The sequence below is a fragment of the Cyclopterus lumpus genome, chromosome 15 (assembly GCF_009769545.1).
Source record: "Cyclopterus lumpus isolate fCycLum1 chromosome 15, fCycLum1.pri, whole genome shotgun sequence".
NCBI classification, from domain to species: Eukaryota; Metazoa; Chordata; class Actinopteri; order Perciformes; family Cyclopteridae; genus Cyclopterus; species Cyclopterus lumpus.
The window spans coordinates 5,235,316-5,255,534 of NC_046980.1; the positions used below are offsets into that span (position 1 = coordinate 5,235,316).

General features: G+C 42.9%; 60 non-coding genes across 60 annotated transcripts; all 60 read left to right on the forward strand.

Moving 5' to 3' along the window:
* Positions 1 to 426: 426 nt before the first annotated feature.
* trnat-cgu lies at positions 427 to 500 on the forward strand. Its single transcript has one exon. It is a non-coding gene; the product is annotated as a tRNA-Thr (tRNA).
* Positions 501 to 588: 88 nt separating this feature from the next.
* Positions 589 to 662, forward strand: trnat-cgu. Its single transcript has one exon. It is a non-coding gene; the product is annotated as a tRNA-Thr (tRNA).
* Positions 663 to 1,114: 452 nt separating this feature from the next.
* Positions 1,115 to 1,188, forward strand: trnat-agu. The gene has a single exon. It is a non-coding gene; the product is annotated as a tRNA-Thr (tRNA).
* Positions 1,189 to 1,277: 89 nt separating this feature from the next.
* On the forward strand, positions 1,278 to 1,351 carry trnat-agu. Its single transcript has one exon. It is a non-coding gene; the product is annotated as a tRNA-Thr (tRNA).
* Positions 1,352 to 1,439: 88 nt separating this feature from the next.
* On the forward strand, positions 1,440 to 1,513 carry trnat-cgu. Its single transcript has one exon. It is a non-coding gene; the product is annotated as a tRNA-Thr (tRNA).
* Positions 1,514 to 1,702: 189 nt separating this feature from the next.
* On the forward strand, positions 1,703 to 1,776 carry trnat-agu. Its single transcript has one exon. It is a non-coding gene; the product is annotated as a tRNA-Thr (tRNA).
* An 89-nt stretch (positions 1,777 to 1,865) lies between these two features.
* Positions 1,866 to 1,939, forward strand: trnat-ugu. The gene has a single exon. It is a non-coding gene; the product is annotated as a tRNA-Thr (tRNA).
* An 89-nt stretch (positions 1,940 to 2,028) lies between these two features.
* On the forward strand, positions 2,029 to 2,102 carry trnat-agu. The gene has a single exon. It is a non-coding gene; the product is annotated as a tRNA-Thr (tRNA).
* Positions 2,103 to 2,191: 89 nt separating this feature from the next.
* Positions 2,192 to 2,265, forward strand: trnat-agu. Its single transcript has one exon. It is a non-coding gene; the product is annotated as a tRNA-Thr (tRNA).
* Positions 2,266 to 2,353: 88 nt separating this feature from the next.
* trnat-cgu lies at positions 2,354 to 2,427 on the forward strand. The gene has a single exon. It is a non-coding gene; the product is annotated as a tRNA-Thr (tRNA).
* A 252-nt stretch (positions 2,428 to 2,679) lies between these two features.
* trnat-cgu lies at positions 2,680 to 2,753 on the forward strand. The gene has a single exon. It is a non-coding gene; the product is annotated as a tRNA-Thr (tRNA).
* Positions 2,754 to 2,842: 89 nt separating this feature from the next.
* trnat-cgu lies at positions 2,843 to 2,916 on the forward strand. Its single transcript has one exon. It is a non-coding gene; the product is annotated as a tRNA-Thr (tRNA).
* An 89-nt stretch (positions 2,917 to 3,005) lies between these two features.
* trnat-cgu lies at positions 3,006 to 3,079 on the forward strand. Its single transcript has one exon. It is a non-coding gene; the product is annotated as a tRNA-Thr (tRNA).
* Positions 3,080 to 3,531: 452 nt separating this feature from the next.
* Positions 3,532 to 3,605, forward strand: trnat-cgu. The gene has a single exon. It is a non-coding gene; the product is annotated as a tRNA-Thr (tRNA).
* A 189-nt stretch (positions 3,606 to 3,794) lies between these two features.
* Positions 3,795 to 3,868, forward strand: trnat-agu. The gene has a single exon. It is a non-coding gene; the product is annotated as a tRNA-Thr (tRNA).
* Positions 3,869 to 3,957: 89 nt separating this feature from the next.
* trnat-ugu lies at positions 3,958 to 4,031 on the forward strand. Its single transcript has one exon. It is a non-coding gene; the product is annotated as a tRNA-Thr (tRNA).
* Positions 4,032 to 4,220: 189 nt separating this feature from the next.
* On the forward strand, positions 4,221 to 4,294 carry trnat-cgu. The gene has a single exon. It is a non-coding gene; the product is annotated as a tRNA-Thr (tRNA).
* A 189-nt stretch (positions 4,295 to 4,483) lies between these two features.
* On the forward strand, positions 4,484 to 4,557 carry trnat-agu. Its single transcript has one exon. It is a non-coding gene; the product is annotated as a tRNA-Thr (tRNA).
* An 89-nt stretch (positions 4,558 to 4,646) lies between these two features.
* Positions 4,647 to 4,720, forward strand: trnat-ugu. Its single transcript has one exon. It is a non-coding gene; the product is annotated as a tRNA-Thr (tRNA).
* An 89-nt stretch (positions 4,721 to 4,809) lies between these two features.
* trnat-agu lies at positions 4,810 to 4,883 on the forward strand. The gene has a single exon. It is a non-coding gene; the product is annotated as a tRNA-Thr (tRNA).
* An 88-nt stretch (positions 4,884 to 4,971) lies between these two features.
* Positions 4,972 to 5,045, forward strand: trnat-cgu. The gene has a single exon. It is a non-coding gene; the product is annotated as a tRNA-Thr (tRNA).
* A 252-nt stretch (positions 5,046 to 5,297) lies between these two features.
* On the forward strand, positions 5,298 to 5,371 carry trnat-cgu. Its single transcript has one exon. It is a non-coding gene; the product is annotated as a tRNA-Thr (tRNA).
* Positions 5,372 to 5,460: 89 nt separating this feature from the next.
* Positions 5,461 to 5,534, forward strand: trnat-cgu. The gene has a single exon. It is a non-coding gene; the product is annotated as a tRNA-Thr (tRNA).
* Positions 5,535 to 5,623: 89 nt separating this feature from the next.
* Positions 5,624 to 5,697, forward strand: trnat-cgu. The gene has a single exon. It is a non-coding gene; the product is annotated as a tRNA-Thr (tRNA).
* A 452-nt stretch (positions 5,698 to 6,149) lies between these two features.
* trnat-cgu lies at positions 6,150 to 6,223 on the forward strand. The gene has a single exon. It is a non-coding gene; the product is annotated as a tRNA-Thr (tRNA).
* Positions 6,224 to 6,412: 189 nt separating this feature from the next.
* trnat-agu lies at positions 6,413 to 6,486 on the forward strand. The gene has a single exon. It is a non-coding gene; the product is annotated as a tRNA-Thr (tRNA).
* An 89-nt stretch (positions 6,487 to 6,575) lies between these two features.
* trnat-ugu lies at positions 6,576 to 6,649 on the forward strand. The gene has a single exon. It is a non-coding gene; the product is annotated as a tRNA-Thr (tRNA).
* Positions 6,650 to 7,101: 452 nt separating this feature from the next.
* Positions 7,102 to 7,175, forward strand: trnat-agu. The gene has a single exon. It is a non-coding gene; the product is annotated as a tRNA-Thr (tRNA).
* Positions 7,176 to 7,264: 89 nt separating this feature from the next.
* On the forward strand, positions 7,265 to 7,338 carry trnat-ugu. The gene has a single exon. It is a non-coding gene; the product is annotated as a tRNA-Thr (tRNA).
* An 89-nt stretch (positions 7,339 to 7,427) lies between these two features.
* trnat-agu lies at positions 7,428 to 7,501 on the forward strand. The gene has a single exon. It is a non-coding gene; the product is annotated as a tRNA-Thr (tRNA).
* A 351-nt stretch (positions 7,502 to 7,852) lies between these two features.
* Positions 7,853 to 7,927, forward strand: trnal-caa. The gene has a single exon. It is a non-coding gene; the product is annotated as a tRNA-Leu (tRNA).
* Positions 7,928 to 8,116: 189 nt separating this feature from the next.
* trnat-agu lies at positions 8,117 to 8,190 on the forward strand. Its single transcript has one exon. It is a non-coding gene; the product is annotated as a tRNA-Thr (tRNA).
* An 89-nt stretch (positions 8,191 to 8,279) lies between these two features.
* trnai-aau lies at positions 8,280 to 8,353 on the forward strand. The gene has a single exon. It is a non-coding gene; the product is annotated as a tRNA-Ile (tRNA).
* Positions 8,354 to 8,441: 88 nt separating this feature from the next.
* trnat-cgu lies at positions 8,442 to 8,515 on the forward strand. The gene has a single exon. It is a non-coding gene; the product is annotated as a tRNA-Thr (tRNA).
* A 1,135-nt stretch (positions 8,516 to 9,650) lies between these two features.
* On the forward strand, positions 9,651 to 9,724 carry trnat-ugu. Its single transcript has one exon. It is a non-coding gene; the product is annotated as a tRNA-Thr (tRNA).
* Positions 9,725 to 9,813: 89 nt separating this feature from the next.
* Positions 9,814 to 9,887, forward strand: trnat-cgu. The gene has a single exon. It is a non-coding gene; the product is annotated as a tRNA-Thr (tRNA).
* Positions 9,888 to 10,884: 997 nt separating this feature from the next.
* Positions 10,885 to 10,958, forward strand: trnat-cgu. The gene has a single exon. It is a non-coding gene; the product is annotated as a tRNA-Thr (tRNA).
* A 613-nt stretch (positions 10,959 to 11,571) lies between these two features.
* Positions 11,572 to 11,645, forward strand: trnat-agu. The gene has a single exon. It is a non-coding gene; the product is annotated as a tRNA-Thr (tRNA).
* A 252-nt stretch (positions 11,646 to 11,897) lies between these two features.
* Positions 11,898 to 11,971, forward strand: trnat-agu. Its single transcript has one exon. It is a non-coding gene; the product is annotated as a tRNA-Thr (tRNA).
* Positions 11,972 to 12,386: 415 nt separating this feature from the next.
* trnat-cgu lies at positions 12,387 to 12,460 on the forward strand. Its single transcript has one exon. It is a non-coding gene; the product is annotated as a tRNA-Thr (tRNA).
* Positions 12,461 to 12,649: 189 nt separating this feature from the next.
* trnat-agu lies at positions 12,650 to 12,723 on the forward strand. Its single transcript has one exon. It is a non-coding gene; the product is annotated as a tRNA-Thr (tRNA).
* Positions 12,724 to 12,975: 252 nt separating this feature from the next.
* Positions 12,976 to 13,049, forward strand: trnat-cgu. The gene has a single exon. It is a non-coding gene; the product is annotated as a tRNA-Thr (tRNA).
* Positions 13,050 to 13,501: 452 nt separating this feature from the next.
* On the forward strand, positions 13,502 to 13,575 carry trnat-agu. The gene has a single exon. It is a non-coding gene; the product is annotated as a tRNA-Thr (tRNA).
* A 252-nt stretch (positions 13,576 to 13,827) lies between these two features.
* On the forward strand, positions 13,828 to 13,901 carry trnat-agu. Its single transcript has one exon. It is a non-coding gene; the product is annotated as a tRNA-Thr (tRNA).
* Positions 13,902 to 14,209: 308 nt separating this feature from the next.
* Positions 14,210 to 14,283, forward strand: trnat-cgu. The gene has a single exon. It is a non-coding gene; the product is annotated as a tRNA-Thr (tRNA).
* Positions 14,284 to 14,472: 189 nt separating this feature from the next.
* trnat-agu lies at positions 14,473 to 14,546 on the forward strand. Its single transcript has one exon. It is a non-coding gene; the product is annotated as a tRNA-Thr (tRNA).
* A 251-nt stretch (positions 14,547 to 14,797) lies between these two features.
* trnat-cgu lies at positions 14,798 to 14,871 on the forward strand. Its single transcript has one exon. It is a non-coding gene; the product is annotated as a tRNA-Thr (tRNA).
* Positions 14,872 to 15,323: 452 nt separating this feature from the next.
* Positions 15,324 to 15,397, forward strand: trnat-agu. Its single transcript has one exon. It is a non-coding gene; the product is annotated as a tRNA-Thr (tRNA).
* A 414-nt stretch (positions 15,398 to 15,811) lies between these two features.
* trnat-ugu lies at positions 15,812 to 15,885 on the forward strand. Its single transcript has one exon. It is a non-coding gene; the product is annotated as a tRNA-Thr (tRNA).
* Positions 15,886 to 16,236: 351 nt separating this feature from the next.
* Positions 16,237 to 16,310, forward strand: trnat-cgu. Its single transcript has one exon. It is a non-coding gene; the product is annotated as a tRNA-Thr (tRNA).
* A 471-nt stretch (positions 16,311 to 16,781) lies between these two features.
* Positions 16,782 to 16,855, forward strand: trnat-ugu. The gene has a single exon. It is a non-coding gene; the product is annotated as a tRNA-Thr (tRNA).
* A 351-nt stretch (positions 16,856 to 17,206) lies between these two features.
* trnat-cgu lies at positions 17,207 to 17,280 on the forward strand. The gene has a single exon. It is a non-coding gene; the product is annotated as a tRNA-Thr (tRNA).
* Positions 17,281 to 17,751: 471 nt separating this feature from the next.
* trnat-ugu lies at positions 17,752 to 17,825 on the forward strand. Its single transcript has one exon. It is a non-coding gene; the product is annotated as a tRNA-Thr (tRNA).
* Positions 17,826 to 18,277: 452 nt separating this feature from the next.
* Positions 18,278 to 18,351, forward strand: trnat-agu. Its single transcript has one exon. It is a non-coding gene; the product is annotated as a tRNA-Thr (tRNA).
* An 88-nt stretch (positions 18,352 to 18,439) lies between these two features.
* Positions 18,440 to 18,513, forward strand: trnat-cgu. The gene has a single exon. It is a non-coding gene; the product is annotated as a tRNA-Thr (tRNA).
* Positions 18,514 to 18,702: 189 nt separating this feature from the next.
* Positions 18,703 to 18,776, forward strand: trnat-agu. The gene has a single exon. It is a non-coding gene; the product is annotated as a tRNA-Thr (tRNA).
* Positions 18,777 to 19,028: 252 nt separating this feature from the next.
* On the forward strand, positions 19,029 to 19,102 carry trnat-agu. Its single transcript has one exon. It is a non-coding gene; the product is annotated as a tRNA-Thr (tRNA).
* Positions 19,103 to 19,191: 89 nt separating this feature from the next.
* On the forward strand, positions 19,192 to 19,265 carry trnat-agu. The gene has a single exon. It is a non-coding gene; the product is annotated as a tRNA-Thr (tRNA).
* Positions 19,266 to 19,516: 251 nt separating this feature from the next.
* Positions 19,517 to 19,590, forward strand: trnat-cgu. Its single transcript has one exon. It is a non-coding gene; the product is annotated as a tRNA-Thr (tRNA).
* Positions 19,591 to 20,061: 471 nt separating this feature from the next.
* On the forward strand, positions 20,062 to 20,135 carry trnat-ugu. The gene has a single exon. It is a non-coding gene; the product is annotated as a tRNA-Thr (tRNA).
* The last annotated feature ends 84 nt before the right edge of the window (positions 20,136 to 20,219 follow it).

Below are 20,219 nucleotides of genomic sequence, written 5' to 3' on the forward strand. Positions count from 1 at the left end.
TTTATAAATTCGCAGTTTTGGAAAAGTGCCTGTTTAGTAAACAGGAGATCCTGGGTTCAACTCCCAGCAGTGCCTTGCTCAGGAAGTTGGAGACTTAAACTTTATGGTTTCGTAGGTTTGGAAAAGAACAGAGCTTACAATAGTTTGAACCTTGGATTTACAGAGGCGCTGTGGCTTAGTTTGTTAAAGTGCCTGTCTTGTAAACAGGAGATCCTGGGTTCAACTCCCAGCAGTGCCTTGCTCAGGAAGTTGGAGATTTCAATTTTATAAATTCGCAGTTTTGGAAAAGTGCCTGTTTAGTAAACAGGAGATCCTGGGTTCAACTCCCAGCAGTGCCTTGCTCAAGAAGTTAGAGATTTCAATTTTATGGTTTCGGAGTTTTGGAAAAAAAAGAGCTCACAATAGTGTGAAATGGGCATTTACAGAGGCACTGTGGCTTAGTTGGTCAAAGTGCCTGTTTCGTAAACAGGAGATCCTGGGTTCAACTCCCAGCAGTGCCTTGCTCAGGAAGTTGGAGATTTCAATTTTATGGATTCAGAGTTTTCGAAAAAAAAGAGCTCACAATAGTGTGAAATGGGCATTTACAGAGGCACTGTGGCTTAGTTGGTCAAAGTGCCTGTTTCGTAAACAGGAGATCCTGGGTTCAACTCCCAGCAGTGCCTTGCTCAGGAAGTTGGAGATTTCAATTTTATGGATTCGCAGTTTTGGAAAAGTGCCTGTTTAGTAAACAGGAGATCCTGGGTTCAACTCCCAGCAGTGCCTCTTTCATGTAATTATGGACTTAAATTTTATGGTTTCGGAGTTTTGGAAAAGAACAGAGCTTACAATAGTTTGAACCTTGGATTTACAGAGGCGCTGTGGCTTAGTTTGTTAAAGTGCCTGTCTTGTAAACAGGAGATCCTGGGTTCAACTCCCAGCAGTGCCTTGCTCAGGAAGTTGGAGATTTCAATTTTATAAATTCGCAGTTTTGGAAAAGTGCCTGTTTAGTAAACAGGAGATCCTGGGTTCAACTCCCAGCAGTGCCTTGCTCAAGAAGTTAGAGATTTCAATTTTATGGTTTCGGAGTTTTGGAAAACAACAGAGCTCACAATAGTGTGAAATGGGCATTTACAGAGGCACTGTGGCTTAGTTGGTTAAAGTGCCTGTTTAGTAAACAGGAGATCCTGGGTTCAACTCCCAGCAGTGCCTCTTTCATGTAATTATGGACGTGGATATTATGGTTTCGTAGTTTTGGAAAACAACAGAGCTTGCAATAGTGTGAACATGGCAATTACAGCGGCGCTGTGGCTTAGTTGGTTAAAGCGCCTGTTTAGTAAACAGGAGATCCTGGGTTCAACTCCCAGCAGTGCCTTGCTCAGGAAGTTGGAGATTTCAATTTTATGGATTCAGAGTTTTGGAAAAAAAAGAGCTCACAATAGTGTGAAATGGGCATTTACAGAGGCACTGTGGCTTAGTTGGTCAAAGTGCCTGTTTCGTAAACAGGAGATCCTGGGTTCAACTCCCAGCAGTGCCTTGCTCAGGAAGTTGGAGATTTCAATTTTATGGATTCGCAGTTTTGGAAAAGTGCCTGTTTAGTAAACAGGAGATCCTGGGTTTAACTCCCAGCAGTGCCTCTTTCATGTAATTATGGACTTAAATTTTATGGTTTCGTAGTTTTGGAAAACAACAGAGATTGCAATAGTGTGAAATGGGCATTTACAGAGGCACTGTGGCTTAGTTGGTTAAAGCGCCTGTTTAGTAAACAGGAGATCCTGGGTTCAACTCCCAGCAGTGCCTCTTTCATGTAATTATGGACTTAAATTTTATGGTTTCGTAGTTTTGGAAAACAACAGAGATTGCAATAGTTTGAACCTTGGATTTACAGAGGCGCTGTGGCTTAGTTGGTTATAGTGCCTGTCTTGTAAACAGGAGATCCTGGGTTCAACTCCCAGCAGTGCCTTGCTCAGGAAGTTGGAGATTTCAATTTTATGGATTCAGAGTTTTGGAAAAAAACAGAGCTCACAATAGTGTGAAATGGGCATTTACAGAGGCACTGTGGCTTAGTTGGTTAAAGTGCCTGTTTAGTAAACAGGAGATCCTGGGTTCAACTCCCAGCAGTGCCTCTTTCATGTAATTATGGACGTGGATATTATGGTTTCGTAGTTTTGGAAAACAACAGAGCTTGCAATAGTGTGAACATGGCATTTACAGCGGCGCTGTGGCTTAGTTGGTTAAAGCGCCTGTTTAGTAAACAGGAGATCCTGGGTTCAACTCCCAGCAGTGCCTTGCTCAGGAAGTTGGAGATTTCAATTTTATGGATTCAGAGTTTTGGAAAAAAAAGAGCTCACAATAGTGTGAAATGGGCATTTACAGAGGCACTGTGGCTTAGTTGGTCAAAGTGCCTGTTTCGTAAACAGGAGATCCTGGGTTCAACTCCCAGCAGTGCCTTGCTCAGGAAGTTGGAGATTTCAATTTTATGGATTCGCAGTTTTGGAAAAGAACAGAGCTCTCAACAGTGTGAAATGTGCATTTACAGAGGCGCTGTGGCTTAGTTGGTCAAAGTGCCTGTTTCGTAAACAGGAGATCCTAGGTTCAACTCCCAGCAGTGCCTTGCTCAGGAAGTTGGAGATTTCAATTTTATGGATTCGCAGTTTTGGAAAAGAACAGAGCTCTCAACAGTGTTAAATGTGCATTTACAGAGGCGCTGTGGCTTAGTTGGTCAAAGTGCCTGTTTCGTAAACAGGAGATCCTGGGTTCAACTCCCAGCAGTGCCTTGCTCAGGAAGTTGGAGATTTCAATTTTATGGATTCGCAGTTTTGGAAAAGAACAGAGCTCTCAACAGTGTTAAATGTGCATTTACAGAGGCGCTGTGGCTTAGTTGGTCAAAGTGCCTGTTTCGTAAACAGGAGATCCTGGGTTCAACTCCCAGCAGTGCCTTGCTCAGGAAGTTGGAGATTTCAATTTTATGGATTCGCAGTTTTGGAAAAGAACAGAGCTCTCAACAGTGTTAAATGTGCATTTACAGAGGCGCTGTGGCTTAGTTGGTCAAAGTGCCTGTTTCGTAAACAGGAGATCCTGGGTTCAACTCCCAGCAGTGCCTTGCTCAGGAAGTTGGAGATTTCGATTTTATAAATTCGCAGTTTTGGAAAAGTGCCTGTTTAGTAAACAGGAGATCCTGGGTTCAACTCCCAGCAGTGCCTTGCTCAGGAAGTTGGAGACTTAAACTTTATGGTTTCGTAGGTTTGGAAAAGAACAGAGCTTACAATAGTTTGAACCTTGGATTTACAGAGGCGCTGTGGCTTAGTTTGTTAAAGTGCCTGTCTTGTAAACAGGAGATCCTGGGTTCAACTCCCAGCAGTGCCTTGCTCAGGAAGTTGGAGATTTCAATTTTATAAATTCGCAGTTTTGGAAAAGTGCCTGTTTAGTAAACAGGAGATCCTGGGTTCAACTCCCAGCAGTGCCTTGCTCAAGAAGTTAGAGATTTCAATTTTATGGTTTCGGAGTTTTGGAAAACAACAGAGCTCACAATAGTGTGAAATGGGCATTTACAGAGGCACTGTGGCTTAGTTGGTCAAAGTGCCTGTTTCGTAAACAGGAGATCCTGGGTTCAACTCCCAGCAGTGCCTTGCTCAGGAAGTTGGAGATTTCAATTTTATGGATTCGCAGTTTTGGAAAAGTGCCTGTTTAGTAAACAGGAGATCCTGGGTTCAACTCCCAGCAGTGCCTCTTTCATGTAATTATGGACTTAAATTTTATGGTTTCGTAGTTTTGGAAAACAACAGAGATTGCAATAGTGTGAAATGGGCATTTACAGAGGCACTGTGGCTTAGTTGGTTAAAGCGCCTGTTTAGTAAACAGGAGATCCTGGGTTCAACTCCCAGCAGTGCCTCTTTCATGTAATTATGGACTTAAATTTTATGGTTTCGTAGTTTTGGAAAACAACAGAGATTGCAATAGTTTGAACCTTGGATTTACAGAGGCGCTGTGGCTTAGTTGGTTATAGTGCCTGTCTTGTAAACAGGAGATCCTGGGTTCAACTCCCAGCAGTGCCTTGCTCAGGAAGTTGGAGATTTCAATTTTATAAATTCGCAGTTTTGGAAAAGTGCCTGTTTAGTAAACAGGAGATCCTGGGTTCAACTCCCAGCAGTGCCTTGCTCAAGAAGTTAGAGATTTCAATTTTATGGTTTCGGAGTTTTGGAAAACAACAGAGCTCACAATAGTGTGAAATGGGCATTTACAGAGGCACTGTGGCTTAGTTGGTCAAAGTGCCTGTTTCGTAAACAGGAGATCCTGGGTTCAACTCCCAGCAGTGCCTTGCTCAGGAAGTTGGAGATTTCAATTTTATGGATTCGCAGTTTTGGAAAAGTGCCTGTTTAGTAAACAGGAGATCCTGGGTTCAACTCCCAGCAGTGCCTCTTTCATGTAATTATGGACTTAAATTTTATGGTTTCGTAGTTTTGGAAAACAACAGAGATTGCAATAGTGTGAAATGGGCATTTACAGAGGCACTGTGGCTTAGTTGGTTAAAGCGCCTGTTTAGTAAACAGGAGATCCTGGGTTCAACTCCCAGCAGTGCCTCTTTCATGTAATTATGGACTTAAATTTTATGGTTTCGTAGTTTTGGAAAACAACAGAGATTGCAATAGTTTGAACCTTGGATTTACAGAGGCGCTGTGGCTTAGTTGGTTATAGTGCCTGTCTTGTAAACAGGAGATCCTGGGTTCAACTCCCAGCAGTGCCTCTTTCATGTAATTATGGACGTGGATATTATGGTTTCGTAGTTTTGGAAAACAACAGAGCTTGCAATAGTGTGAACATGGCATTTACAGCGGCGCTGTGGCTTAGTTGGTTAAAGCGCCTGTTTAGTAAACAGGAGATCCTGGGTTCAACTCCCAGCAGTGCCTTGCTCAGGAAGTTGGAGATTTCAATTTTATGGATTCAGAGTTTTGGAAAAAAAAGAGCTCACAATAGTGTGAAATGGGCATTTACAGAGGCACTGTGGCTTAGTTGGTCAAAGTGCCTGTTTCGTAAACAGGAGATCCTGGGTTCAACTCCCAGCAGTGCCTTGCTCAGGAAGTTGGAGATTTCAATTTTATGGATTCGCAGTTTTGGAAAAGAACAGAGCTCTCAACAGTGTTAAATGTGCATTTACAGAGGCGCTGTGGCTTAGTTGGTCAAAGTGCCTGTTTCGTAAACAGGAGATCCTAGGTTCAACTCCCAGCAGTGCCTTGCTCAGGAAGTTGGAGATTTCAATTTTATGGATTCGCAGTTTTGGAAAAGAACAGAGCTCTCAACAGTGTTAAATGTGCATTTACAGAGGCGCTGTGGCTTAGTTGGTCAAAGTGCCTGTTTCGTAAACAGGAGATCCTGGGTTCAACTCCCAGCAGTGCCTTGCTCAGGAAGTTGGAGATTTCAATTTTATGGATTCGCAGTTTTGGAAAAGAACAGAGCTCTCAACAGTGTTAAATGTGCATTTACAGAGGCGCTGTGGCTTAGTTGGTCAAAGTGCCTGTTTCGTAAACAGGAGATCCTGGGTTCAACTCCCAGCAGTGCCTTGCTCAGGAAGTTGGAGATTTCAATTTTATGGATTCGCAGTTTTGGAAAAGAACAGAGCTCTCAACAGTGTTAAATGTGCATTTACAGAGGCGCTGTGGCTTAGTTGGTCAAAGTGCCTGTTTCGTAAACAGGAGATCCTGGGTTCAACTCCCAGCAGTGCCTTGCTCAGGAAGTTGGAGATTTCGATTTTATAAATTCGCAGTTTTGGAAAAGTGCCTGTTTAGTAAACAGGAGATCCTGGGTTCAACTCCCAGCAGTGCCTTGCTCAGGAAGTTGGAGACTTAAACTTTATGGTTTCGTAGGTTTGGAAAAGAACAGAGCTTACAATAGTTTGAACCTTGGATTTACAGAGGCGCTGTGGCTTAGTTTGTTAAAGTGCCTGTCTTGTAAACAGGAGATCCTGGGTTCAACTCCCAGCAGTGCCTTGCTCAGGAAGTTGGAGATTTCAATTTTATAAATTCGCAGTTTTGGAAAAGTGCCTGTTTAGTAAACAGGAGATCCTGGGTTCAACTCCCAGCAGTGCCTTGCTCAAGAAGTTAGAGATTTCAATTTTATGGTTTCGGAGTTTTGGAAAACAACAGAGCTCACAATAGTGTGAAATGGGCATTTACAGAGGCACTGTGGCTTAGTTGGTCAAAGTGCCTGTTTCGTAAACAGGAGATCCTGGGTTCAACTCCCAGCAGTGCCTTGCTCAGGAAGTTGGAGATTTCAATTTTATGGATTCGCAGTTTTGGAAAAGTGCCTGTTTAGTAAACAGGAGATCCTGGGTTCAACTCCCAGCAGTGCCTCTTTCATGTAATTATGGACTTAAATTTTATGGTTTCGTAGTTTTGGAAAACAACAGAGATTGCAATAGTGTGAAATGGGCATTTACAGAGGCACTGTGGCTTAGTTGGTTAAAGCGCCTGTTTAGTAAACAGGAGATCCTGGGTTCAACTCCCAGCAGTGCCTCTTTCATGTAATTATGGACTTAAATTTTATGGTTTCGTAGTTTTGGAAAACAACAGAGATTGCAATAGTTTGAACCTTGGATTTACAGAGGCGCTGTGGCTTAGTTGGTTATAGTGCCTGTCTTGTAAACAGGAGATCCTGGGTTCAACTCCCAGCAGTGCCTTGCTCAGGAAGTTGGAGATTTCAATTTTATAAATTCGCAGTTTTGGAAAAGTGCCTGTTTAGTAAACAGGAGATCCTGGGTTCAACTCCCAGCAGTGCCTTGCTCAAGAAGTTAGAGATTTCAATTTTATGGTTTCGGAGTTTTGGAAAACAACAGAGCTCACAATAGTGTGAAATGGGCATTTACAGAGGCACTGTGGCTTAGTTGGTCAAAGTGCCTGTTTAGTAAACAGGAGATCCTGGGTTCAACTCCCAGCAGTGCCTTGCTCAGGAAGTTGGAGATTTCAATTTTATGGATTCGCAGTTTTGGAAAAGTGCCTGTTTAGTAAACAGGAGATCCTGGGTTCAACTCCCAGCAGTGCCTCTTTCATGTAATTATGGACTTAAATTTTATGGTTTCGTAGTTTTGGAAAACAACAGAGATTGCAATAGTGTGAAATGGGCATTTACAGAGGCACTGTGGCTTAGTTGGTTAAAGCGCCTGTTTAGTAAACAGGAGATCCTGGGTTCAACTCCCAGCAGTGCCTCTTTCATGTAATTATGGACTTAAATTTTATGGTTTCGTAGTTTTGGAAAACAACAGAGATTGCAATAGTTTGAACCTTGGATTTACAGAGGCGCTGTGGCTTAGTTGGTTATAGTGCCTGTCTTGTAAACAGGAGATCCTGGGTTCAACTCCCAGCAGTGCCTTGCTCAGGAAGTTGGAGATTTCAATTTTATGGATTCAGAGTTTTGGAAAAAAACAGAGCTCACAATAGTGTGAAATGGGCATTTACAGAGGCACTGTGGCTTAGTTGGTTAAAGTGCCTGTTTAGTAAACAGGAGATCCTGGGTTCAACTCCCAGCAGTGCCTTGCCCACGAAGTTGGAGATTTCAATTTTATGGATTCGCAGTTTTGGAAAAGTGCCTGTTTAGTAAACAGGAGATCCTGGGTTCAACTCCCAGCAGTGCCTTGCTCAGGAAGTTAGAGATTTCAATTTTATGGTTTCGGAGTTTTGGAAAACAACAGAGCTTGCAATAGTGTGAACATGGCATTTACAGCGGTGCTCTAGCTTAGTTGGTTAAAGCGCCTGTTTAGTAAACAGGAGATGCTGGGTTCAACTCCCAGCAGTGCCTTGCTCAGGAAGTTGGAGATTTCAATTTTATGGATTCAGAGTTTTGGAAAAAAAAGAGCTCACAATAGTGTGAAATGGGCATTTACAGAGGCACTGTGGCTTAGTTGGTCAAAGTGCCTGTTTCAAAAAACAGGAGATCCTGGGTTCAACTCTTAGCAGTGCCTTGCTCAGGAAGTTGGAGATTTCAATTTTATGGATTCGCAGTTTTGGAAAAGTGCCTGTTTAGTAAACAGGAGATCCTGGGTTCAACTCCCAGCAGTGCCTTGCTCAAGAAGTTAGAGATTTCAATTTTATGGTTTCGGAGTTTTGGAAAACAACAGAGCTCACAATAGTGTGAAATGGGCATTTACAGAGGCACTGTGGCTTAGTTGGTTAAAGTGCCTGTTTAGTAAACAGGAGATCCTGGGTTCAACTCCCAGCAGTGCCTCTTTCATGTAATTATGGATGTGAATTTTATGGTTTCGTAGTTTTGGAAAACAACAGAGCTTGCAATAGTGTGAACATGGCATTTACAGCGGCGCTGTGGGTTAGTTGGTTAAAGCGCCTGTTTAATAAACAGGAGATCCTGGGTTCAACTCCCAGCAGTGCCTTGCTCAGGAAGTTGGAGATTTCAATTTTATGGATTCAGAGTTTTGGAAAAAAAAGAGCTCACAATAGTGTGAAATGGGCATTTACAGAGGCACTGTGGCTTAGTTGGTCAAAGTGCCTGTTTCGTAAACAGGAGATCCTGGGTTCAACTCCCAGCAGTGCCTTGCTCAGGAAGTTGGAGATTTCAATTTTATGGATTCGCAGTTTTGGAAAAGTGCCTGTTTAGTAAACAGGAGATCCTGGGTTCAACTCCCAGCAGTGCCTTCCTCAGGAAGTTGGAGACTTAAACTTTATTGTTTCGTATGTTTGGAAAAGAACAGAGCTTACAATAGTGTGAAATAGGCATTTCCAGAGGCACTGTGGCTTAGTTGGTCAAAGTGCATTGCTCAGGAAGTTGCAGACTTAAACTTTATGGTTTCGTAGGTTTGGAAAACAACAGAGCTTACAATAGTTTGAACCTTGGATTTACAGCGGCGCTGTGGCTTAGTTTGTTAAAGTGCCTGTCTTGTAAACAGGAGATCCTGGGTTCAACTCCCAGCAGTGCCTTGCTCAGGAAGTTGGAGATTTCAATTTTATGGATTCGCAGTTTTGGAAAAGTGCCTGTTTAGTAAACAGGAGATCCTGGGTTCAACTCCCAGCAGTGCCTTACTCAGGTAGTTGGAGACTTAAACTTTATTGTTTCGTAGGTTTGGAAAAGAACAGAGCTTACAATAGTGTGAAATAGGCATTTCCAGAGGCACTGTGGCTTAGTTGGTCAAAGTGCATTGCTCAGGAAATTGCAGACTTAAACTTTATGGTTTCGTAGGTTTGGAAAACAACAGAGCTTACATTAGTTTGAACCTTGGATTTACAGAGGCGCTGTGGCTTAGTTGGTTAAAGTGCCTGTCTTGTAAACAGGATATCCTGGATTCAACTCCCAGCAGTGCCTTGCTCAGGAAGTTGGAGACTTCATTTTTATGGTTTCGGAGTTTTGGAAAACAACAGAGCTTGCAAAAGTGTGAACATGGAATTTACAGCGGCGCTGTTGCTTAGTTGGTTAAAGTGCCTGTTTAGTAAACAGGAGATCCTGGGTTCTACTCCCAGCAGTGCCTTCCTCAGGAAGTTGGAGACTTAAACTTTATTGTTTCGTAGGTTTGGAAAAGAACAGAGCTTACAATAGAGTGAAATAGGCATTTCCAGAGGCACTGTGGCTTAGTTGGTCAAAGTGCATTGCTCAGGAAGTTGCAGACTTAAACTTTATGGTTTCGTAGGTTTGGAAAACAACAGAGCTTACAATAGTTTGAACCTTGGATTTACAGAGGCGCTGTGGCTTAGTTGGTTAAAGTGCCTGTCTTGTAAACAGGAGATCCTGGGTTCAACTCCCAGCAGTGCCTTGCTCAGGAAGTTGGAGATTTAAATTTTATGTATTCGGAGTTTTGGAAAAAAACAGAGCTCACAATAGTGTGAAATGTGCATTTACAGAGGCGCTGTGGCTTAGTTGGTCAAAGTGCCTGTTTCGTAAACAGGAGATCCTGGGTTCAACTCCCAGCAGTGCCTTGCTCAGGAAGTTGGAGATTTCAATTTTATGGATTCGCAGTTTTGGAAAAGAACAGAGCTCTCAACAGTGTTAAATGTGCATTTACAGCGGCGCTGTGGCTTAGTTGGTTAAAGCGCCTGTTTAGTAAACAGGAGATCCTGGGTTCAACGCCCAGCAGTGCCTTCCTCAGGAAGTTGGAGATTTCAATTTTATGGATTCGCAGTTTTGGAAAAGTGCCTGTTTAGTAAACAGGAGATCCTGGGTTCAACTCCCAGCAGTGCCTTCCTCAGGAAGTTGGAGACTTAAACTTTATTGTTTCGTATGTTTGGAAAAGAACAGAGCTTACAATAGTGTGAAATAGGCATTTCCAGAGGCACTGTGGCTTAGTTGGTCAAAGTGCATTGCTCAGGAAGTTGCAGACTTAAACTTTATGGTTTCGTAGGTTTGGAAAACAACAGAGCTTACAATAGTTTGAACCTTGGATTTACAGCGGCGCTGTGGCTTAGTTGGTTAAAGTGGCTGTTTAGTAAACAGGAGATCCTGGGTTCAACTCCCAGCAGTGCCTTGCTCAGGAAGTTGGAGATTTCGATTTTATAAATTCGCAGTTTTGGAAAAGTGCCTGTTTAGTAAACAGGAGATCCTGGGTTCAACTCCCAGCAGTGCCTTGCTCAGGAAGTTGGAGACTTAAACTTTATGGTTTCGTAGGTTTGGAAAAGAACAGAGCTTACAATAGTTTGAACCTTGGATTTACAGAGGCGCTGTGGTTTAGTTTGTTAAAGTGCCTGTCTTGTAAACAGGAGATCCTGGGTTCAACTCCCAGCAGTGCCTTGCTCAGGAAGTTGGAGATTTCAATTTTATAAATTCGCAGTTTTGGAAAAGTGCCTGTTTAGTAAACAGGAGATCCTGGGTTCAACTCCCAGCAGTGCCTTGCTCAAGAAGTTAGAGATTTCAATTTTATGGTTTCGGAGTTTTGGAAAAAAACAGAGCTCACAATAGTGTGAAATGGGCATTTACAGAGGCACTGTGGCTTAGTTGGTCAAAGTGCCTGTTTCGTAAACAGGAGATCCTGGGTTCAACTCCCAGCAGTGCCTTGCCCACGAAGTTGGAGATTTCAATTTTATGGATTCGCAGTTTTGGAAAAGTGCCTGTTTAGTAAACAGGAGATCCTGGGTTCAACTCCCAGCAGTGCCTTGCTCAGGAAGTTAGAGATTTCAATTTTATGGTTTCGGAGTTTTGGAAAACAACAGAGCTTGCAATAGTGTGAACATGGCATTTACAGCGGTGCTCTAGCTTAGTTGGTTAAAGAGCCTGTTTAGTAAACAGGAGATGCTGGGTTCAACTCCCAGCAGTGCCTTGCTCAGGAAGTTGGAGATTTCAATTTTATGGATTCAGAGTTTTGGAAAAAAAGAGCTCACAATAGTGTGAAATGGGCATTTACAGAGGCACTGTGGCTTAGTTGGTCAAAGTGCCTGTTTCGTAAACAGGAGATCCTGTGTTCAACTCTTAGCAGTGCCTTGCTCAGGAAGTTAGAGATTTCAATGTTATGGATTCGCAGTTTTGGAAAAGTGCCTGTTTAGTAAACAGGAGATCCTGGGTTCAACTCCCAGCAGTGCCTCTTTCATGTAATTATGGACTTGAATTTTATGGTTTCGTAGTTTTGGAAAACAACAGAGATTGCAATAGTGTGAACATGGCATTTACAGCGGCGCTGTGGCTTAGTTGGTTAAAGCGCCTGTTTAGTAAACAGGAGATCCTGGGTTCAACTCCCAGCAGTGCCTTGCTCAGGAAGTTAGAGATTTCAATTTTATGGTTTCGGAGGTTTGGAAAACAACAGAGCTTGCAATAGTGTGAACATGGCATTTACAGCGGCGCTTTGGCTTAGTTGGTTAAAGTGCCTGTTTAGTAAACAGGAGATCCTGGGTTCAACTCCCAGCAGTGCCTTGTTCAGGAAGTTAGAGATTTCAATTTTATGGTTTCGGAGGTTTGGAAAACAACAGAGCTTGCAATAGTGTGAACATGGCATTTACAGCGGCGCTGTGGCTTAGTTGGTTAAAGCGCCTGTTTAGTAAACAGGAGATCCTGGGTTCAACTCCCAGCAGTGCCTTGCTCAGGAAGTTAGAGATTTCAATTTTATGGTTTCGGAGGTTTGGAAAACAACAGAGCTTGCAATAGTGTGAACATGGCATTTACAGCGGCGCTTTGGCTTAGTTGGTTAAAGTGCCTGTTTAGTAAACAGGAGATCCTGGGTTCAACTCCCAGCAGTGCCTTGCTCAGGAAGTTAGAGATTTCAATTTTATGGTTTCGGAGGTTTGGAAAACAACAGAGCTTGCAATAGTGTGAACATGGCATTTACAGCAGCGCTGTGGCTTAGTTGGTTAAAGCGCCTGTTTAGTAAACAGGAGATCCTGGGTTCAACTCCCAGCAGTGCCTTGCTCAAGAAGTTAGAGATTTCAATTTTATGGTTTCGGAGTTTTGGAAAACAACAGAGCTCACAATAGTGTGAAATGGGCATTTACAGAGGCACTGTGGCTTAGTTGGTCAAAGTGCCTGTTTCGTAAACAGGAGATCCTGGGTTCAACTCCCAGCAGTGCCTTGCTCAGGAAGTTGGAGATTTCAATTTTATGGATTCGCAGTTTTGGAAAAGTGCCTGTTTAGTAAACAGGAGATCCTGGGTTCAACTCCCAGCAGTGCCTCTTTCATGTAATTATGGACTTAAATTTTATGGTTTCGTAGTTTTGGAAAACAACAGAGATTGCAATAGTGTGAAATGGGCATCTACAGAGGCACTGTGGCTTAGTTGGTTAAAGCGCCTGTTTAGTAAACAGGAGATCCTGGGTTCAACTCCCAGCAGTGCCTCTTTCATGTAATTATGGACTTGAATTTTATGGTTTGGTAGTTTTGGAAAACAACAGAGCTTGCAATAGTGTGAACATGGCATTTACAGCGGCGCTGTGGCTTAGTTGGTTAAAGTGCCTGTTTAGTAAACAGGAGATCCTGGGTTCAACTCCCAGCAGTGCCTTGCTCAGGAAGTTGGACATTTCAATTTTATGGATTCAGAGTTTTGGAAAAAAAAAGAGCTCACAATAGTGTGAAATGGGCATTTACAGAGGCACTGTGGCTTAGTTGGTCAAAGTGCCTGTTTCGTAAACAGGAGATCCTGGGTTCAATTCCCAGCAGTGCCTTGCTCAGGAAGTTGGAGATTTCAATGTTATGGATTCACAGTTTTGGAAAAGTGCCTGTTTAGTAAACAGGAGATCCTGGGTTCAACTCCCAGCAGTGCCTTGCTCACGAAGTTGGAGATTTCAATGTTATGGATTTGCAGTTTTGGAAAAGTGCCTGTTTAGTAAACAGGAGATCCTGGGTTCAACTCCCAGCAGTGCCTCTTTCATGTAATTATGGACTTGAATTTTATGGTTTCGTAGTTTTGGAAAACAACAGAGATTGCAATAGTGTGAACATGGCATTTACAGCGGCGCTGTGGCTTAGTTGGTTAAAGCGCCTGTTTAGTAAACAGGAGATCCTGGATTCAACTCCCAGCAGTGCCTTGCTCAGGAAGTTAGAGATTTCAATTTTATGGTTTCGGAGGTTTGGAAAACAACAGAGCTTGCAATAGTGTGAACATGGCATTTACAGCGGCGCTGTGGCTTAGTTGGTTAAAGCGCCTGTTTAGTAAACAGGAGATCCTGGGTTCAACTCCCAGCAGTGCCTTGCTCAGGAAGTTGGAGATTTCAATTTTATGGTTTCGGAGTTTTGGAAAACAACAGAGCTCACAATAGTGTGAAATGGGCATTTACAGAGGCACTGTGGCTTAGTTTGTTAAAGCGCCTGTTTAGTAAACAGGAGATCCTGGGTTCAACTCCTAACAGTGCCTCTTTCATGTAATTATGGACTTGAATTTTATGGTTTCGTAGTTTTGGAAAACAACAGAGATTGCAATAGTGTGAACATGGCATTTACAGCGGCGCTGTGGCTTAGTTGGTTAAAGCGCCTGTTTAGTAAACAGGAGATCCTGGGTTCAACTCCCAGCAGTGCCTTGCTCAGGAACTTGGAGACTTAAACTTTATTGTTTCGTAGGTTTGGAAAAGAACAGAGCTTACAATAGTGTGAAATAGGCATTTCCAGAGGCACTGTGGCTTAGTTGGTCAAAGTGCATTGCTCAGGAAGTTGGAGATTTCGATTTTATAAATTCGCAGTTTTGGAAAAGTGCCTGTTTAGTAAACAGGAGATCCTGGGTTCAACTCCCAGCAGTGCCTTGCTCAGGAAGTTGGAGACTTAAACTTTATGGTTTCGGAGTTTTGGAAAACAACAGAGCTCACAATAGTGTGAAATGGGCATTTACAGAGGCACTGTGGCTTAGTTGGTCAAAGTGCCTGTTTCGTAAACAGGAGATCCTGGGTTCAACTCCCAGCAGTGCCTTGCTCAGGAAGTTGGAGATTTCAATTTTATGGATTCGCAGTTTTGGAAAAGTGCCTGTTTAGTAAACAGGAGATCCTGGGTTCAACTCCCAGCAGTGCCTTGCTCAAGAAGTTAGAGATTTCAATTTTATGGTTTCGGAGTTTTGGAAAACAACAGAGCTCACAATAGTGTGAAATGGGCATTTACAGAGGCACTGTGGCTTAGTTGGTTAAAGTGCCTGTTTAGTAAACAGGAGATCCTGGGTTCAACTCCCAGCAGTGCCTCTTTCATGTAATTATGGACTTGAATTTTATGGTTTCGTAGTTTTGGAAAACAACAGAGCTTGCAATAGTGTGAACATGGCATTTACAGCGGCGCTGTGGCTTAGTTGGTTAAAGTGCCTGTTTAGTAAACAGGAGATCCTGGGTTCAACTCCCAGCAGTGCCTTGCTCAGGAAGTTGGACATTTCAATTTTATGGATTCAGAGTTTTGGAAAAAAAAGAGCTCACAATAGTGTGAAATGGGCATTTACAGAGGCACTGTGGCTTAGTTGGTCAAAGTGCCTGTTTCGTAAACAGGAGATCCTGGGTTCAATTCCCAGCAGTGCCTTGCTCAGGAAGTTGGAGATTTCAATGTTATGGATTCACAGTTTTGGAAAAGTGCCTGTTTAGTAAACAGGAGATCCTGGGTTCAACTCCCAGCAGTGCCTTGCTCACGAAGTTGGAGATTTCAATGTTATGGATTTGCAGTTTTGGAAAAGTGCCTGTTTAGTAAACAGGAGATCCTGGGTTCAACTCCCAGCAGTGCCTCTTTCATGTAATTATGGACTTGAATTTTATGGTTTCGTAGTTTTGGAAAACAACAGAGATTGCAATAGTGTGAACATGGCATTTACAGCGGCGCTGTGGCTTAGTTGGTTAAAGCGCCTGTTTAGTAAACAGGAGATCCTGGATTCAACTCCCAGCAGTGCCTTGCTCAGGAAGTTAGAGATTTCAATTTTATGGTTTCGGAGGTTTGGAAAACAACAGAGCTTGCAATAGTGTGAACATGGCATTTACAGCGGCGCTGTGGCTTAGTTGGTTAAAGCGCCTGTTTAGTAAACAGGAGATCCTGGGTTCAACTCCCAGCAGTGCCTTGCTCAGGAAGTTGGAGATTTCAATTTTATGGTTTCGGAGTTTTGGAAAACAACAGAGCTCACAATAGTGTGAAATGGGCATTTACAGAGGCACTGTGGCTTAGTTTGTTAAAGCGCCTGTTTAGTAAACAGGAGATCCTCGGTTCAACTCCCAGCAGTGCCTCTTTCATGTAATTATGGACTTGAATTTTATGGTTTCGTAGTTTTGGAAAACAACAGAGATTGCAATAGTGTGAACATGGCATTTACAGCGGCGCTGTGGCTTAGTTGGTTAAAGCGCCTGTTTAGTAAACAGGAGATCCTGGGTTCAACTACCAGCAGTGCCTTGCTCAGGAAGTTGGAGATTTCAATTTTATGGATTCAGAGTTTTGGAAAAAAAAGAGCTCACAATAGTGTGAAATGGGCATTTACAGAGGCACTGTGGCTTAGTTGGTCAAAGTGCCTGTTTTGTAAACAGGAGATCCTGGGTTCAACTCCCAGCAGTGCCTTGCTCAGGAAGTTGGAGATTTCAATTTTATAAATTCGCAGTTTTGGAAAAGTGCCTGTTTAGTAAACAGGAGATCCTGGGTTCAACTCCCAGCAGTGCCTTGCTCAGGAAGTTAGAGATTTCAATTTTATGGTTTCGGAGGTTTGGAAAACAACAGAGCTTGCAATAGTGTGAACATGGCATTTACAGCGGCGCTGTGGCTTAGTTGGTTAAAGTGCCTGTTTAGTAAACAGGAGATCCTGGGTTCAACTCCCAGCAGTGCCTTGCTCAGGAAGTTGGAGATTTCAATTTTATCGATTCAGAGTTTTGGAAAAAAAAGAGCTCACAATAGTGTGAAATGGGCATTTACAGAGGCACTGTGGCTTAGTTGGTCAAAGTGCCTGTTTCGTAAACAGGAGATCCTGGGTTCAACTCCCAGCAGTGCCTTGCTCAGGAAGTTGGAGATTTCAATTTTATGGATTCGCAGTTTTGGAAAAGTGCCTATTTAGTAAACAGGAGATCCTGGGTTCAACTCCCAGCAGTGCCTTGCTCAAGAAGTTAGAGATTTTAATTTTATGGTTTCGGAGTTTTGGAAAACAACAGAGCTCACAATAGTGTGAAATGGGCATTTACAGAGGCACTGTGGCTTGGTTGGTTAAAGCGCCTGTTTAGTAAACAGGAGATCCTGGGTTCAACTCCCAGCAGTGCCTTGCTCAGGAAGTTGGAGACTTAAACTTTATTGTTTCGTAGGTTTGGAAAAGAACAGAGCTTACAATAGTGTGAAATAGGCATTTCCAGAGGCACTGTGGCTAAGTTGGTCAAAGTGCATTGCTCAGGAAGTTGCAGACTTAAACTTTATGGTTTCGTAGGTTTGGAAAACAACAGAGCTTACAATAGTTTGAACCTTGGATTTACAGAGGCGCTGTGGCTTAGTTGGTTAAAGTGCCTGTCTTGTAAACAGGAGATCCTGGGTTCAACTCCCAGCAGTGCCTTGCTCAGGAAGTTGGAGATTTCAATTTTATAAATTCGCAGTTTTGGAAAAGTGCCTGTTTAGTAAACAGGAGATCCTGGGTTCAACTCCCAGCAGTGCCTTGCTCAGGAAGTTAGAGATTTCAATTTTATGGTTTCGGAGGTTTGGAAAACAACAGAGCTTGCAATAGTGTGAACATGGCATTTACAGCGGCGCTGTGGCTTAGTTGGTTAAAGTGCCTGTTTAGTAAACAGGAGATCCTGGGTTCAACTCCCAGCAGTGCCTTGCTCAGGAAGTTGGAGATTTCAATTTTATCGATTCAGAGTTTTGGAAAAAAAAGAGCTCACAATAGTGTGAAATGGGCATTTACAGAGGCACTGTGGCTTAGTTGGTCAAAGTGCCTGTTTCGTAAACAGGAGATCCTGGGTTCAACTCCCAGCAGTGCCTTGCTCAGGAAGTTGGAGATTTCAATTTTATGGATTCGCAGTTTTGGAAAAGTGCCTGTTTAGTAAACAGGAGATCCTGGGTTCAACTCCCAGCAGTGCCTTGCTCAAGAAGTTAGAGATTTTAATTTTATGGTTACGGAGTTTTGGAAAACAACAGAGCTCACAATAGTGTGAAATGGGCATTTACAGAGGCACTGTGGCTTGGTTGGTTAAAGCGCCTGTTTAGTAAACAGGAGATCCTGGGTTCAACTCCCAGCAGTGCCTTGCTCAGGAAGTTGGAGACTTAAACTTTATTGTTTCGTAGGTTTGGAAAAGAACAGAGCTTACAATAGTGTGAAATAGGCATTTCCAGAGGCACTGTGGCTTAGTTGGTCAAAGTGCATTGCTCAGGAAGTTGCAGACTTAAACTTTATGGTTTCGTAGGTTTGGAAAACAACAGAGCTTACAATAGTTTGAACCTTGGATTTACAGAGGCGCTGTGGCTTAGTTGGTTAAAGTGCCTGTCTTGTAAACAGGAGATCCTGGGTTCAACTCCCAGCAGTGCCTTGCTCAGGAAGTTGGAGATTTCAATTTTATGGATTCGCAGTTTTGGAAAAGTGCCTGTTTAGTAAACAGGAGATCCTGGGTTCAACTCCCAGCAGTGCCTTGCTCACGAAGTTGGAGATTTCAATGTTATGGATTCGCAGTTTTGGAAAAGTGCCTGTTTAGTAAACAGGAGATCCTGGGTTCAACTCCCAGCAGTGCCTCTTTCATGTAATTATGGACTTGAATTTTATGGTTTCGTAGTTTTGGAAAACAACAGAGATTGCAATAGTGTGAACATGGCATTTACAGCGGCGCTGTGGCTTAGTTGGTTAAAGCGCCTGTTTAGTAAACAGGAGATCCTGGATTCAACTCCCAGCAGTGCCTTGCTCAGGAAGTTAGAGATTTCAATTTTATGGTTTCGGAGTTTTGGAAAACAACAGAGCTTGCAATAGTGTGAACATGGCATTTACAGCGGCGCTGTGGCTTAGTTGGTTAAAGCGCCTGTTTAGTAAACAGGAGATCCTGGGTTCAACTCCCAGCAGTGCCTTGCTCAAGAAGTTGGAGATTTCAATTTTATGGATTCAGAGTTTTGGAAAAAAAAGAGCTCACAATAGTGTGAAATGGGCATTTACAGAGGCACTGTGGCTTAGTTGGTCAAAGTGCCTGTTTCGTAAACAGGAGATCCTGGGTTCAATTCCCAGCAGTGCCTTGCTCAGGAAGTTGGAGATTTCAATTTTATAAATTCGCAGTTTTGGAAAAGTGCCTGTTTAGTAAACAGGAGATCCTGGGTTCAACTCCCAGCAGTGCCTTGCTCAAGAAGTTAGAGATTTCAATTTTATGGTTTCGGAGTTTTGGAAAACAACAGAGCTCACAATAGTGTGAAATGGGCATTTACAGAGGCACTGTGGCTTAGTTGGTTAAAGCGCCTGTTTAGTAAACAGGAGATCCTGGGTTCAACTCCCAGCAGTGCCTCTTTCATGTAATTATGGACTTAAATTTTATGGTTTCGTAGTTTTGGAAAACAACAGAGATTGCAATAGTGTGAACATGGCATTTACAGCGGCGCTGTGGCTTAGTTGGTTAAAGTGCCTGTTTAGTAAACAGGAGATCCTGGGTTCAACTCCCAGCAGTGCCTTGCTCAGGAAGTTGGAGACTTAAACTTTATTGTTTCGTAGGTTTGGAATACAACAGAGCTCACAATAGTGTGAAATGGGCATTTACAGAGGCACTGTGGCTTAGTTGGTTAAAGCGCCTGTTTAGTAAACAGGAGATCCTGGGTTCAACTCCCAGCAGTGCCTTGCTCAGGAAGTTGGAGACTTAAACTTTATTGTTTCGTAGGTTTGGAAAAGAACAGAGCTTACAATAGTGTGAAATAGGCATTTACAGAGGCACTGTGGCTTAGTTGGTTAAAGCGCCTGTTTAGTAAACAGGAGATCCTGGGTTCAACTCCCAGCAGTGCCTCTTTCATGTAATTATGGAATTAAATTTTATGGTTTCGTAGTTTTGGAAAACAACAGAGATTGCAATAGTGTGAACATGGCATTTACAGCGGCGCTGTGGCTTAGTTGGTTAAAGTGCCTGTTTAGTAAACAGGAGATCCTGGGTTCAACTCCCAGCAGTGCCTTGCTCAGGAAGTTGGAGACTTAAACTTTATCGATTCAGAGTTTTGGAAAAAAAAGAGCTCACAATAGTGTGAAATGGGCATTTACAGAGGCACTGTGGCTTAGTTGGTCAAAGTGCCTGTTTCGTAAACAGGAGATCCTGGGTTCAACTCCCAGCAGTGCCTTGCTCAGGAAGTTGGAGATTTCAATTTTATGGATTCGCAGTTTTGGAAAAGTGCCTGTTAAGTAAACAGGAGATCCTGGGTTCAACTCCCAGCAGTGCCTTGCTCAAGAAGTTAGAGATTTCAATTTTATGGTTTCGGAGTTTTGGAAAACAACAGAGCTCACAATAGTGTGAAATGGGCATTTACAGAGGCACTGTGGCTTGGTTGGTTAAAGCGCCTGTTTCGTAAACAGGAGATCCTGGGTTCAACTCCCAGCAGTGCCTTGCTCAAGAAGTTAGAGATTTCAATTTTATGGTTTCGTAGGTTTGGAAAAGAACAGAGCTTACAATAGTGTGAAATAGGCATTTCCAGAGGCACTGTGGCTTAGTTGGTCAAAGTGCATTGCTCAGGAAGTTGCAGACTTAAACTTTATGGTTTCGTAGGTTTGGAAAACAACAGAGCTTACAATAGTTTGAACCTTGGATTTACAGAGGCGCTGTGGCTTAGTTGGTTAAAGTGCCTGTCTTGTAAACAGGAGATCCTGGGTTCAACTCCCAGCAGTGCCTTGCTCAGGAAGTTGGAGATTTCAATTTTATGGATTCGCAGTTTTGGAAAAGTGCCTGTTTAGTAAACAGGAGATCCTGGGTTCA